Raw genomic sequence first — 15,799 nt, forward strand, 5'->3', positions numbered from 1 at the left:
ACTAAATGTAGGATATGTTAATAAGGCATGCTCAATTTCAGTTTAATCTGATAATCCCTTCATTGTTGTTACTCCGATGGTTTACATCATGTTTTTTTGTCCCATTCATCGCATAGCATGAAGATTAAGCGCTTGAATTGACACTGTACTTCAGAGCCTCTTTTCTCAGTTAACACTTTTCCCGAGTGCATGCTTTCTTTCCAATATTTAGATAGGTTAGAAGAGTCCATTTGATTTGAGTTATATATCATTTTAAAACTTAAAGTCTGCTCTTTTAGAATATGCTCTTAACTAAAATTTCATGTCTGGCGACTTTTTGTTTCTTTTGTGATGCAGGGTCACATATATTCAGGCTTCAGCCCCGATCGGGCGTATTCTGTAATTAAGTGAAATATTTTTGGATTTTTTTTTCTACCAAAGGAAAAGTAAAGGAAAAGAAATATTCACAGAAATGGCAGTGACTTAGTCACGGTATCTCAGCTCTTGTTATACGTGTGCGCCCTGTAATGTATACGAGTAGGAGGTTGAGGGGTGGAGGGTACGTGGGATTACCTTCCACACGACGGAGCCTTTGCATTTCTAGTATTGAAATAATACGATCTGATTCACACTTTTTGTGGAATATTCGGGAAATCGCCAATCCCGAAAGAAGGGGCGGATCCAGGAATTTCGGAAAAAAAAATAAAAAACAAAACAAAACAAAACACGCTTCAGCGCGCAATTTTCCATTCCTCGTGACACGTCCGGGTTTCATCGGCTGACAAGCAAAAAAACAAAACAAGACAAAACAAAGCAAAACAAAGGCTTCAGCGTAATTTTCTGCTGCCACTACAATCGGCTGACAAAGATGGTTCATTTTTTTATTTCTTTTGTTTTACCCCCCCCCCCAAGAAAAAGAGGAAAATAGGGAAAGATGGTGTGCGCCCGGGACGCCCCCTCCTTATCCGCTTATGAAGAGGGTGCGGAATAAAGGGGGGGGGGAAGCAAGGGGATGGTCGGATATTGGGGTTGGGTACTCGTTTCCTCTCTCATTCAAGGGAGCTTTTGCACTAGCTTTCAGAATTGAAATTCAGCAATTTTGGCGCACACTTTTGGTGGAATATTAGGAAATTTGCATCAGAGAAGTGTAGTGAGTTTGTCATCTATGGAGGGAGGCCAAGCGGAGGAAGGGTGCGGGAGGAGGTATCCCCCCCCCCCCTCCCCCCCCCCCACACACACACACATGAGGGAGCTTAATTTTGCGAATAAACTTTCTCGCGCACATTTTGATGGAATATTTGGAAATTTGAAAACTGTCAATTCCCAAAATGTAGCTTTAATCAATGTGTAGAGGGCTGGGAGGCTTATAGCGGGGGGGGGGGGGGGGAGGATGGGGCGGAATGGGTAGGAAGGGTGTGTCTCCGAAACCCCCCAATTTGACGGAGATTTTGCATTGAACCGAAGTGAATAATTATATAGGCCTCTACACATTTTATGATACAATATTTGGGAAAATGTCAATCAAAGAAATACAAGGCCTACTTAATCTTTGGGTATAGAGCCAAGCGGGGAAAGGGTGAATAAAACATGCGGGAACTGTTGGAATTACTGGAATTGAAGTGATAGATAATGGTTTACTCTTGTCTCTTTGATGAAATATTCGAAAATGTGTCAATCTCCAAAGTGTACTCAGTAAATGAAAGGGGACCTAACGGGAGGTGACGGAGGTCGGGGGGAGGGGGTAAGTGGTGAGGTAACATACTGCTAACATGAGTACAGAATTTAAAATGACACAGATTTCAATAATATTATAATATAATGCAATCATTGCATTTTTCCTTCTATTTCAGTTAATGAACTCCGTAAGGGATTAAAATTATATTGTTTTAAAACTGAGATGGAAATGATAAATTCACAGGAAAAGCTGTGCTTGTAAATATTTTGAATATCTTTTTTTACTTTCTATTACTCTGTTAGTATTTTTACCATGTGAATATATATGAAGAGATTGCTTCCAAAAGGCGCTAAATCTATCATTTTTCAATGAATCTAGCGGCATTTGGAGGCAAGCTCTAAACTTTTGCTAATATATATTACCTTCTTAATATTCATTACTTTGTAAATATAAAACACTTTGTGTCACTTTGTTAATGATGTAAAGAGTTAAAGTGTACAGGGTGGCACTTCCTTTTGACCTGTGACATTGTTTAAGTAGGCATCATCACACTGTCCTGAAGTTGAACAAGATGGAAACACTCTATAGGAAATGTTCAAATTCGGCTCTGATCATATAAACGTCGTGCCATTCATGAGGGCATGTTAAAGCCATCGTACGATCATTCCGAAACCCCGGTGGAACTTCTCAGGCTGATAAAAAAAAAACAAAAAAAAAAATCGCACTACAGCTTCAGCTGTTGATTGAGTTTTGATCAAGTCAGCTAGGCCAACCTGAAAATTCCACATTTCGTTTTGCCATTTTGTACGAAAGACCATTAGTGCACCGGAGAAAAAAAAAAAAACTACTATTTCTACTAATCTGTTTAAACAGATTATAATCTGTAATAACAGATTACGGTATTTCTACTAATCTGTTCAAACAGATTACAGTAATTCAACTAATCTGTTTAATTCAACTAATCTGTTTAAACAGATTGTAATCTGTTTAAACAGATTACGGTATTTCTACTAATCTGTTTAAACAGATTACGGTATTTCTTCTAATCTGTATAAACAGATTACATTACTTCAACTAATCTGTTTAAACAGATTACGGTATTTCTTCTAATCTGTTTAAACAGATTATAATCTGTTATAACAGATTACGGTATTTCTACTAATCTGTTTAAACAGATTACGGTATTTCTTCTAATCTGTTTAAAACAGATTATAATCTGTTATAACAGATTACGGCATTTCTACTAATCTGTTTAAACAGATTACGGTATTTCTTCTAATCTGTTTAAACAGATTATAATCTGTAATAACAGATTACGGTAATTCTATTAATCTGTTTAAACAGATTACGGTATTTCTTCTAATCTGTTTAAACAGATTATAATCTGTAATAACAGATTACGGTAATTCTACTAATCTGTTATAACAGATTATAATCTGTAATAACAGATTACGGTAATTTTACTAATCTGTTATAACAGATTATAATCTGTAATAACAGATTAGAAGAAATACCGTAATCTGTTTAAACAGATTACAGTATTTCTTCTAATCTGTTTAAACAGATTACGGTATTTCTTCTAATCTGTTTAAACAGATTACAATCTGTAATAACAGATTATAATCTGTTATTACAGATTACCGTAGTCTGCATGTTACGTTCTATTAACGAAAATCACGTTGTTACAAATACATAACCATTACTGATGGCCGGTCAAGCGTGCAGGACAGGACATCTGGAGCTGCATTATAGCTATACCTTTTTTACATTTTCAATGTATCTCACGATCCTTTGGAAGAGGAACTTCTTGTGGTTGAATGGAATGTGCAGGCTTGGTTCGGAATTACTTTAATTTAGGATATAACTACAACGAAATCATTGCTTCTCTTTTGTTCAATCACAATGTAGCGATAAGCAAACGAACACTGAACAGAAAGTTGCGAGACCTTGGTCTTTATCGTCGTAAAAACCATACTGATGAGTTAGATGTAGCTTGCTTTATTCTACAGGAACTTCAGAGTTCAGGGTGCTTACATGGTTATCGATGGATGCACCTGAAATGCATCCAAAATGGTATCAACATTGACAAAGAAACTGTTCGGCATCTACTCGGAGTGTTAGACCCAATAGGTCTTGAATACCGATCACGTAGAAGGCTACGAAGGCGTTTATATCGAGGACGGGGACCAAACTTTATATGGCATCTAGACTCCTATGACAAATTGAAACCTTTTGGAATCTGCATTAATGGATGTGTAGATGGCTATTCAAGGAAGGTAGTTTGGCTAGAAGCTTACACGACAAACAGTAATCCCAGAGTAATAGCTGGATACTACATGCAAACGGTTAGGAAAGAGATGGGATGTCCTCGTGTCATTCGATCAGATTTTGGAACAGAGAATAACACTGTCCGCCAAATGCAACAATTTCTGCGCAGAAATGGTGACGACCCACTTGCGTCTGAAAAGAGTTTTATGCAAGGAACGAGCCAGCATAACCAAAGAATAGAGAGTTGGTGGGGCGTCCTTAGAAAGCACTCTACACAGTTCTGGCTGAACATGTTTGGACAAGTGAAAGATCAAGGTCACTTTACTGGAGATCACCTGGACAAGTCACTGCTGCAGTTTTGTTTCATGAATCTAATTCAGGTAAATTGATATGTGTTCATGCTGTTAACCAGCTCTAGAAGTGTTGGTCGAGGTCGAGCGATCCCAATAGCTCACTTAAGCCTTTAATATTTGGATGGGGGTATGTTCTGCATTCATCCCAAAATAACAAAATAAAATAAATTTATATTTCATGGCTCAACTTTTACCAACATTGTGCACTAAACATAAAATTTGAAAAGGGCCCCTTTTTAAACCAATCACAATCAATCTTATGTCACGGGATAGCTGGAAAATAGCGCCTTGTATCCTCTGGAAAAGACGCCATAAAATCCAGTTGTTGTTATCATTATTATAATTATTATTATTAACATTATTATTATTATTATTATTGTGATTATGATTATTATCATTACGTTGCTTAATATAAAAACGCGAGAGTTAACCCCCCCCCCCCCGCTCCCTGCAACCTCCCCCTAGGGCGCGCGCGGTATGTAATTTGCACGCTTCGCGTGCTCATCCTTACCGCCCCCCTGAAATGAAATCCTACCTACGCCATTGGAGGGTTTTGATATTTTCTCAGTACTTCACCATGGATAACCCACTCCATAACTGAACATACTTGTCAGCTGAAATCTCTTAAAATATGTTAGCGATAAATCCTGAAAGAAATGAAAAAGTATATTTTTATCAAATATTTATATATAATACTAATATTTATTCTTTTCTTCTTCTTTGTATATGGAACAGGAAGAACTGGACAAGGTTGCTAAGGAATGGAACGCTCATAGAATCAGCCAATCAAGGAACCAGTGTGGACCATTTGGTCGCCCCAACGTGATGTACAGGACACCCCAGGTGTATGGAACACAGGATTTTCTTGTCCCGTTGGAAAACGATGAGGTTGAAGTATGCGAGGAAGAATGTACTTTCAAAAGTCAGTACCCTTGTGACAGAGACATATTTGACCTTTGCTCGATCCTGATGACTGAAGAACAACTACCTGTACCGCAGAATAGCGAAGAAGGACTGAACCTATATCATACTTTGAGAATGCACTTGCTGAGGATGACTTAATCAGAGTATTTTGCATTAATTGCATGTGTATTTTGATATTAGATGAAAAACACAAGTAGATATTTTTCTACAGTGCTTGGATCAGCAACCAAGACTTATTCATATCTTTCCCCATAATGACATCTTTTCTCTCTTCAAAGAAGACTAGAAGACTGAAGCGTCTGATCCGGTTATTTTTAATTCACATATTCACCACATTGCTTAAAATGATCCTTAAAATGATCTGCATATAAACACAACAAAAAAGTTTTTACCCCCTAAGGAAAGTGACATAACTTTTTAACGGGGAAGTGTCAAGTAACAAAATTTGCAGGTGATATTAATCAACTATATTGTTATCGTATGTGTAAAAATCAGCATAATCCTATATTCATGAATGAACAATGGTCAAGAAAAAATGTCACTTTTTAAAAGTCACAAGGGTATTTTTACGAGCACCATATGTACCAAAAATTATTAAAATTATGGTTCTCGTGTACAATAAAAGTAAAAATTTTGCTTTTATACCAATCTTCAGACTCCTATTCATCTGACCATTAGTTTTGCGCATGGATGGACATATTTTCAAGGAAAGCAACTCTTTTTAACGCCTTTTGGTGGGTTAAGCTTGATTTTCGTGAAAATATTGGGAAGTGCATTTTTCGCCAAAAAAAAGTCAGTTTTGCAATCGGATCGTAAAAAGTGCCTAGATTAGTAGGATAGAGTGTGATAATTGATAACATAACAAAAAGACACTAATACACATCCATCCAAGTATAGGTTTTACCCATTATTTGTTCAGTTTTTATCCCCAAAATGGATTCATATGTGATTTTAAAAAAGTGATATTTTTTTTTTGTTTCATGTGTGACCATTCAGGCGTTACAATTAAAATCATGCTCATTTTTGCATGAGGAAATATGATCCATTATGTAAAATAATGTATATTTTCTTACCTTTGTGTGATTATTGAAGCGTAACTTGCAAACCACCAATGATCACAAATGATTTTGTATGTTTTCTGAGAGATGTGACAATACCCTTTAATTTAATACACAATTCTAGTATCTGCAGTTGTTTCTATTTCTTTCATGAAGAAATAAAAAATAAAATTTTGATGAAAATATAATCTGTGTACAAAAGTCAACGGGGCAACAAAAATGAAACAGTTTTTCTTTGAAAAATGTCTATAAATATAGTAATACCTACCAAAATATTTGAAATTAGACATCAAATTATACAATATCATGTCAGCTTTCAAGAAAATGACTTATGAGCCTATATTCAAGGGCTGGCTTGCAAGTAACGCTCCAATAATCACACAAATCCAAGAAAATGTACATAAGTTTGCAAAATATATCATTTTTTCACGCATGAATGATCTCAATTGGATAGCATGTGGAAAACAAAGATTATGTTTCCCTTACATATGCAGAGATGCCAACCGTTACGGAATATGCATGATGTGTATTTCCATATGAATTCAAGGCTTTCATCACCAGTTCATTGATGTTAGTATGGTCATTGTTGTTACGCATCTTTCACTATTGTTCAGCAGTTGAGCTATTCATATTTTAATTTTGACCTCATGCATATTACGTAATGGTTGGCATCTCTGCATACGACATACAATTCACTGCGTTTTATGATGTCTTGTTATGAATATTTCATACTTTACAGCACAATTTGTAGTGCTATTTTATGCCCAAAATGTGAAAGGGGTTGAATAATTTTGCTGTCAACTGTATGTACGTGCAGGTACAGTGTTTTCGCAGAAGGCGAAGGCCTATGTATCTGTAGTTTTTAATGTACATGTATGACTGTGCACAATTCAACCATAGGAGGGGTTGTCAATAGGATATCTTGAAAAATTAATGATTTATATGCCAATGTCTTATATTTCATGTTTCAAGCAGAATGGTACGTGCCTATGTATACGATTTGGTAATAAAGGCTTTGGAATGATGTGTATTTTTCGAAAGGTTTCGTAGGTTTGATCTTATGGTGATTGCACATACCATTGTTTAAAATCAGCACTCTAACTGCGTATTTGGTATGTGTTGATGTTTATATTTTTATCTAAGGTTTTGGCTGTAACAGTTTGCCATAGTTAATGTTATATTGGTTGTTTTAGAGGAAGGTTTTATTACCATATAGGCTGCCAACTCTATGTACGTGCAGGTACAGTGTTTTCGCAGAAGGCGGAGGCCTATGTATCTGTAGTTTTTAATGTACATGTATGACTGTGCACAATTCAACCATAGAAGGGTTGTCAATAGGATATCTTGAAAAATTAATGATTTATATGCCAATGTCTCAGTATCAAAAGAATAATCTAAAATACAAAAAAGTCTAATGATCCAGTCATCCATTGTTAAAATAATGATATAATTTTTTATGTGGTAACTTTGCAAACACACATAAAGAATCATTTCACACAGACTCTTTGCATACTTTACCATCAGAGCGAGGATTTATTTATTATGATGATGGTCAAAGATTTGAAAATATCTGATATGGCTGAGCAACAGTTAGCTGTGTAGCTACAGTAACATGGTCTATCCACACTGCGCAATTCAATTAGTTTTACTGATATAATGTCATAGAGGTTAAAAGGTATGGTCTTGAAAATATGAATATGGCTAATGGAAAGCAATAAAACACTCGAACAGCATGGTTATAAGCAACGGCGTAAATCCGTCCTGAGGAGTGGGGGGGGGGGATGGTCACCATCACCACGATTACAAGCCCAGCGGACCGGCGCAGCCTTGGGGAGGGGGGGGGGGGAGAGAAGCTTGGTGCCCCCCCCCCCCCACACACACACACTTTATACACAGGGATCGGATGTCCCACTCTTTTGCATGAAATATAATGTGGGAGGAAAGTGGCAGCAAGAATATGAAGACGAAGTTCTTGTTGCCTTTTTTTTTTTTTTTTTTTGCTTATCAGATGACTTTCGGCGGAAAATCAGACCTTAAAAGTATGAAAATATATATAATATATTTTTTTTAATATTATGTGAAAGGGAGCACAACGACCGAACGGGGGGAGGTTGTGTATGGGGGGGGGGGGGGTAGCCTTCTCCCACACGAGGAAGATTTTGCATTTTCAGCCCTAAAATTCAGCGATCTGGTGCACACTTTTGGTAAAAAATGTGTTTTCTTTTCTTTAAAAAAAATAAGAAAATGAAATATTCACAATATATTATTGAATGACTAAATCGTGGTATTTCAGCTCTTGCTCCGCATGTGCGACATCACTATGAAGGCCTACTAAATAGTGGGGTCTATCACCGGCGTAGACAGGATTTGATCTAAGGAGGAGCGGTTATGTGAGGGAGCGAAGCAAGCGGGGGGGGGGAGGGTATGGTAGGCAAATGGTAGGGGGGAAAATTTTGACATTTTACAGTCCAAAACTGCCATTGTAGCTATATTCTTCGCTTTGGAAATTAAGGGAGGGGCACACCGGGCGCAACTGCTGTCAATCACTGGCAGCAACATCAGGAGAATGGCATAGCGATTAAATGCGAGCGAGCTTGAAAATTTTGACATTTTACAGTCCAAAAACTGCCGTTTGTAGCTGTTCTTTTTCGCTTTGGAAATTAAGGGGGACCGCACCGGGCGCAACTGCTGTCAGTCACTGGCAGCAACATCAGGAGAATGGCATAGCGGTTAAATGCGAGCGAGCGGAGCGAGCGAGCTTCAAAATTTTGACATTTTACAGTCCAAAGACTGCCGTTTGTGGCTGTATTTTTTTTTTTTTCGCTTTGGAAATTAAGGGGGGCACACCGGGCGCAACTGCCGGAAATTACTGGCAGCAACATCAGGAGAATGGCATAACGATTAAATGCGAGCGAGCGGAGCGAGTGAGCTTGAAAATTTTGATATTTTACAGTCCCCAAAACTGTCCTTCGTGGCTGTAATTTTTCGCTTTGGAAATTAAGGGGGGCGCACCGGGCGAAAATTGCTGGCAATTACTGGCAGCAACATCAGGAGAATGGCATAATGATTAAATGCGAGCGAGCGAAGCGAGTGAGCATAAAATTTTTGACATTTTACAGTCCCCAAAACTGTCGTTTGTGGCTTTTTTTTTTTCGCTTTGGAAATTAAGGGGGCGCACAGGGCGAAAACTACTGGCAATTACTGGCAGCAGCATCAGGAGAATGGCATAATAATGAATGCGAGCGAGCGAAGCGAGCGAGCTTCAAAATTTTGACATTTTACAGTCCAAAAACTGCCGTTTGTAGCTATATTTTTCGCTTTGGAAATTAAGGGGGGCGCACCGGGCGAAAACTGCTGGCAATTATTGGCAGCAAAATCAATAGAATAGAATAATGATCAAATGCGAGCGAGCGAGGCGAGCGAGCTTCAAAATTTTGACATTTTACAGTCCAAAGACTGCCGTTTGTCGCTGTATTTTTTTTTTTTTCGCTTTGGAAATTAAGGGGGGCACACCTCGGGCGCAACTGCCGGCAATTACTGGCAGCAACATCAGGAGAATGGAATAATGATTTAATGCGAGCGAGCGAAGCGATTGAGCTTGAAAATTTTGATATTTTACAGTCGCCAAAACTGTCCTTTATGGCTGTATATATATATATATATATATATATTTTTTTTTTTTTTTTTTTTTTTTTTTTTTTTTTTTGCTTTGGAAATGAAGGGGGGCGCACCGGGCGAAAACTGCTGGCAATTATTGGCAGCAAAATCAATAGAATGGAATAATGATCAAATGCGAGCGAGCGAAGCGAGCGAGCTTCAAAATTTTGACATTTTACAGTCCAAAGACTGCCGTCTGTCGCAGTATTTTTTTTTTTTTTCGCTTTGGAAATTAAGGGGGGGGGGGGGGGCACACCGGGAGAAAACTGCTGGCAATTACTGGCAGCAACATCAGGAGAATGGCATAATGATTAAATGCGAGCGAGCGAAGCGAGTGAACTTAAAATTTTTGACATTTTACAGTCCCCAAAACTGTCGTTTGTGGCTGTTTTTTTTTTCCGCTTTGGAAATTAAGGGGGCGCACCGGGCGCAACTGCTGTCAGTCAGTGGCAGCAACAATAGGAGAACGGCATAGCGGTTAAATGCGAGCGAACGGAGCGAGCGAGCTTTAAAATTTTTACATTTTACACTAAAAAAACTGCCGTTTGTAGCTATATTTTTCGCTTTTGTTTGTCCCACTTTTATGGGGGAACGATCCCCCCCCCCCCCCATCGACGCCTCTGCATAATGAGGGTGCTTTTGTTAAGTGAAAGATCTGTTACACACCCTTTGATAAATTAGGGAAATATACGTCAATGTCAAAAGTGTACAAAGTTTATCGAAAGGGATCCTGTATAGTGCAACTTTTGCATGTTTATTGCAATGCAACGATCTGGTGCATAGTTCTGGCGATATTTGGACAATTTTCCATTTAGAAAGTTCGAGATTTGTCCTCATCTCTGGAATTGCTTGGGGGATAAATGATTTGTCTGCTTAAACACTTCCGTAGGGGTGGGGCAAATGCCCCTTTGCCCCCCCCCCCATAGACTCGACGCCAATGATCTTCCCTGGGTATGCCCATAGATGTATCCTGACTGAGTCATCAGTCACTGTCGTTTCTCAGGAATGATTCAGGAAATGGAGGGGGTTCAATTATGGCTATATAGTTTTTGTTATTTTTTTTTGTTTCTTTTCGTACATATTTTGCAGATGGTCCCCAGTTACTCGCGTCATAGCATGTTTACATGTAGGCCTATACTATTTGACGTTGTCAACGTCTGAGCCACACCTTACAGTGCATGTCGATTTTACTTTCTTCGCGAGCGAGCGAAGCGAGCGAGCGCTTGAGAAAATCATACATTTTCCTACAAGATAGAATACTGTTCAGCTCTGTTACCTGTCTGAAGGCCGGCGTACAAACGTCATGCAATATGCCAAAATTGATACAATCACATTTCTGCTTCCTCCATTTTTTTCCTCAAAATTCAGGGGGGGGGGGATGATTGTACAGGCCATCCCCCCCTCCTCCATTTCAGGGGGGGATATATCCCCCCCCCCCCATCCCCCCCCGGGATTTACGCCCATGGTTATAAGGCATTTATAAACCCCGAAGAGGATATTTTGTGAACACTATTCTGTGTTATTTAATTGTTTGGTTATTTACAGTCAGAAAAAAACATGAGGGCCTTACATTATATTTTACATTGCTCAAAAAGGTGTGTAAATAGTTGACACACAGTATGCAAGTTACATGTACGTACGTTATTGTATAGTCATATAATATTTGTGTAGCAATTACTGTTCAGGGCGTATATATTCAAGACCAGTGCTTTTAAAGGAAAATTAGAAGCAGCAACACTCATATGATTAAAGGACATGATTCATCCTCAACAAGTCATTACCATCTTTTAGTGTCCTTTGTTGTTTCAGTAGGGTTGTACCAACCATTTCCCACAATATTAGTGTAAGCGGTAAAATGTGTTCATAAAACATCTACATGTAGTTTATACAGTGGAAACTCGGTAAAAGAGATCTGATATAACAAAACTCCTGATAAAAAAGATGTAAAAATTCGGTCCCAGCTCTCTATAACTTGTTTAATAAACCTGCTATATAAACTAGATTACTGCTATAACAAGGTACATGTATTTTTGATGGTCCCTAGCACCTCGTTATACTGAGTTTCCATTGTATACACATGTATTTAAAGCAGAAAAATAAAAAACAATTAATAATATTTCTCCGGGACTGTCTTATATAAGTTTGGGTGAGATATGAGGACTCAAATATAAGCATATGTACATGAACTTGCCACAATCAAAACACTTCAAATAAAACATTTTCATTCAGCTTGTTATGTCATTAACTGTCGTTCATATTTAACACCGAATAAACAAGAACACTCCCGTCTCAGTAAAGTATATTTTTATTGTAAGACAGTAGCCTTTGAAAGAAATTAATTCAAGAACTCTGGATAATGAACAAATAGCATTACCGTAAAAAACGTAAGCATCAGTTTGGCATTGTGATATGATATCACTTTTTATCAAAGTTATTATAAAGTCCTTTATACAAATATAGGAACACTTATTGCTACCCTCTGTTATTCATGAAGAAATAGAAATATGGATAATACTAAACACAACAAAAAATGTTTACCCCCAAATGAAAGTAGCATAACTTTTGAACGGTGTTTAGTAACAAAATTTGCAGATAGTCTTAATAAACTCTTCTCAAAGCATGTGTGCAAAAATGAGCATGATTTTAATTGTAACGCCTGAATGGTCACACATAAAACAAAAAAATATCACTTTTTTAAAATCACATATGAATCCATTTTGGGGATAAAAACTGAACAAATAATGGGTAAAACCTATACTTGGATGGATGTGTATTAGTGTCTTTTTGTTATGTTATCAATTATCACACTCTATCCTACTAATCTAGGCACTTTTTACGATCCGATTGCAAAACTGACTTTTTTTTTTGGCGAAAAATGCACTTCCCAATATTTTCACGAAAATCAAGCTTAACCCACCAAAAGGCGTTAAAAAGAGTTGCTTTCCTTGAAAATATGTCCATCCATGCGCAAAACTAATGGTCAGATGAATAGGAGTCTGAAGATTGGTATAAAAGCAAAATTTTTACTTTTATTGTACACGAGAACCATAATTTTAATAATTTTTGGTACATATGGTGCTCGTAAAAATACCCTTGTGACTTTTAAAAAGTGACATTTTTTCTTGACCATTGTTCATTCATGAATATAGGATTATGCTGATTTTTACACATACGATAACAATATAGTTGATTAATATCACCTGCAAATTTGTTACTTGACACTTCCCCGTTAAAAAGTTATGTCACTTTCCTTAGGGGGTAAAAACTTTTTTGTTGTGTTTATATGCAGATCATTTAAGCAATGTGGTGAATATGTGAATTAAAAATAACCGGATCAGACGCTTCAGTCTTCTAGTCTTCTTTGAAGAGAGAAAAGATGTCATTATGGGGAAAGATATGAATAAGTCTTGGTTGCTGATCCAAGCACTGTAGAAAAATATCTACTTGTGTTTTTCATCTAATATCAAAATACACATGCAATTAATGCAAAATACTCTGATTAAGTCATCCTCAGCAAGTGCATTCTCAAAGTATGATATAGGTTCAGTCCTTCTTCGCTATTCTGCGGTACAGGTAGTTGTTCTTCAGTCATCAGGATCGAGCAAAGGTCAAATATGTCTCTGTCACAAGGGTACTGACTTTTGAAAGTACATTCTTCCTCGCATACTTCAACCTCATCGTTTTCCAACGGGACAAGAAAATCCTGTGTTCCATACACCTGGGGTGTCCTGTACATCACGTTGGGGCGACCAAATGGTCCACACTGGTTCCTTGATTGGCTGATTCTATGAGCGTTCCATTCCTTAGCAACCTTGTCCAGTTCTTCCTGTTCCATATACAAAGAAGAAGAAAAGAATAAATATTAGTATTATATATAAATATTTGATAAAAATATACTTTTTCATTTCTTTCAGGATTTATCGCTAACATATTTTAAGAGATTTCAGCTGACAAGTATGTTCAGTTATGGAGTGGGTTATCCATGGTGAAGTACTGAGAAAATATCAAAACCCTCCAATGGCGTAGGTAGGATTTCATTTCAGGGGGCGGTAAGGATGAGCACGCGAAGCGTGCAAATTACATACCGCGCGCGCCCTAGGGGAGGTTGCAGGGAGCGGGGGGGGGGGGTTAACTCTCGCGTTTTTATATTAAGCAACGTAATGATAATAATCATAATCACAATAATAATAATAATAATAATGTTAATAATAATAATTATAATAATGATAACAACAACTGGATTTTATGGCGTCTTTTCCAGAGGATACAAGGCGCTATTTTCCAGCTATCCCGTGACATAAGATTGATTGTGATTGGTTTAAAAAGGGGCCCTTTTCAAATTTTATGTTTAGTGCACAATGTGGTAAAAGTTGAGCCATGAAATATAAATTTATTTTATTTTGTTATTTTGGGATGAATGCAGAACATACCCCCATCCAAATATTAAAGGCTTAAGTGAGCTATTGGGATCGCTCGACCTCGACCAACACTTCTAGAGCTGGTTAACAGCATGAACACATATCAATTTACCTGAATTAGATTCATGAAACAAAACTGCAGCAGTGACTTGTCCAGGTGATCTCCAGTAAAGTGACCTTGATCTTTCACTTGTCCAAACATGTTCAGCTAGAACTGTATAGAGTGCTTTCTAAGGACGCCCCACCAACTCTCTATTCTTTGGTTATGCTGGCTCGTTCCTTGCATAAAACTCTTTTCAGACGCAAGTGGGTCGTCACCATTTCTGCGCAGAAATTGTTGCATTTGGCGGACAGTGTTATTCTCTGTTCCAAAATCTGATCGAATGACACGAGGACATCCCATCTCTTTCCTAACCGTTTGCATGTAGTATCCAGCTATTACTCTGGGATTACTGTTTGTCGTGTAAGCTTCTAGCCAAACTACCTTCCTTGAATAGCCATCTACACATCCATTAATGCAGATTCCAAAAGGTTTCAATTTGTCATAGGAGTCTAGATGCCATATAAAGTTTGGTCCCCGTCCTCGATATAAACGCCTTCGTAGCCTTCTACGTGATCGGTATTCAAGACCTATTGGGTCTAACACTCCGAGTAGATGCCGAACAGTTTCTTTGTCAATGTTGATACCATTTTGGATGCATTTCAGGTGCATCCATCGATAACCATGTAAGCACCCTGAACTCTGAAGTTCCTGTAGAATAAAGCAAGCTACATCTAACTCATCAGTATGGTTTTTACGACGATAAAGACCAAGGTCTCGCAACTTTCTGTTCAGTGTTCGTTTGCTTATCGCTACATTGTGATTGAACAAAAGAGAAGCAATGATTTCGTTGTAGTTATATCCTAAATTAAAGTAATTCCGAACCAAGCCTGCACATTCCATTCAACCACAAGAAGTTCCTCTTCCAAAGGATCGTGAGATACATTGAAAATGTAAAAAGGTATAGCTATAATGCAGCTCCAGATGTCCTGTCCTGCACGCTTGACCGGCCATCAGTAATGGCTATGTATTTGTAACAACGTGATTTTCGTTAATAGAACGTAACATGCAGACTACGGTAATCTGTAATAACAGATTATAATCTGTTATTACAGATTGTAATCTGTTTAAACAGATTAGAAGAAATACCGTAATCTGTTTAAACAGATTAGAAGAAATACTGTAATCTGTTTAAACAGATTACGGTATTTCTTCTAACCTGTTATTACAGATTATAATCTGTTATAACAGATTAGTAGAATTACCGTAATCTGTTATTACAGATTATAATCTGTTATAACAGATTAGTAGAATTACCGTAATCTGTTATTACAGATTATAATCTGTTTAAACAGATTAGAAGAAATACCGTAATCTGTTTAAACAGATTAGTAGAATTACCGTAATCTGTTATTACAGATTATAAT

General features: G+C 37.5%; 2 pseudogenes; one reads left to right on the forward strand and one right to left on the reverse strand.

The window, feature by feature from the left end:
• The first annotated feature begins 3,905 nt into the window (after positions 1-3,905).
• Positions 3,906-5,337, forward strand: LOC140246560 (uncharacterized; annotated as a pseudogene).
• An 8,076-nt stretch (positions 5,338-13,413) lies between these two features.
• LOC140246561 (uncharacterized) lies at positions 13,414-14,841 on the reverse strand (annotated as a pseudogene).
• Between the last annotated feature and the right edge of the window lie 958 nt (positions 14,842-15,799).

The sequence above is a fragment of the Diadema setosum genome, chromosome 3 (assembly GCF_964275005.1).
Source record: "Diadema setosum chromosome 3, eeDiaSeto1, whole genome shotgun sequence".
Taxonomy (NCBI): Eukaryota; Metazoa; Echinodermata; class Echinoidea; order Diadematoida; family Diadematidae; genus Diadema; species Diadema setosum.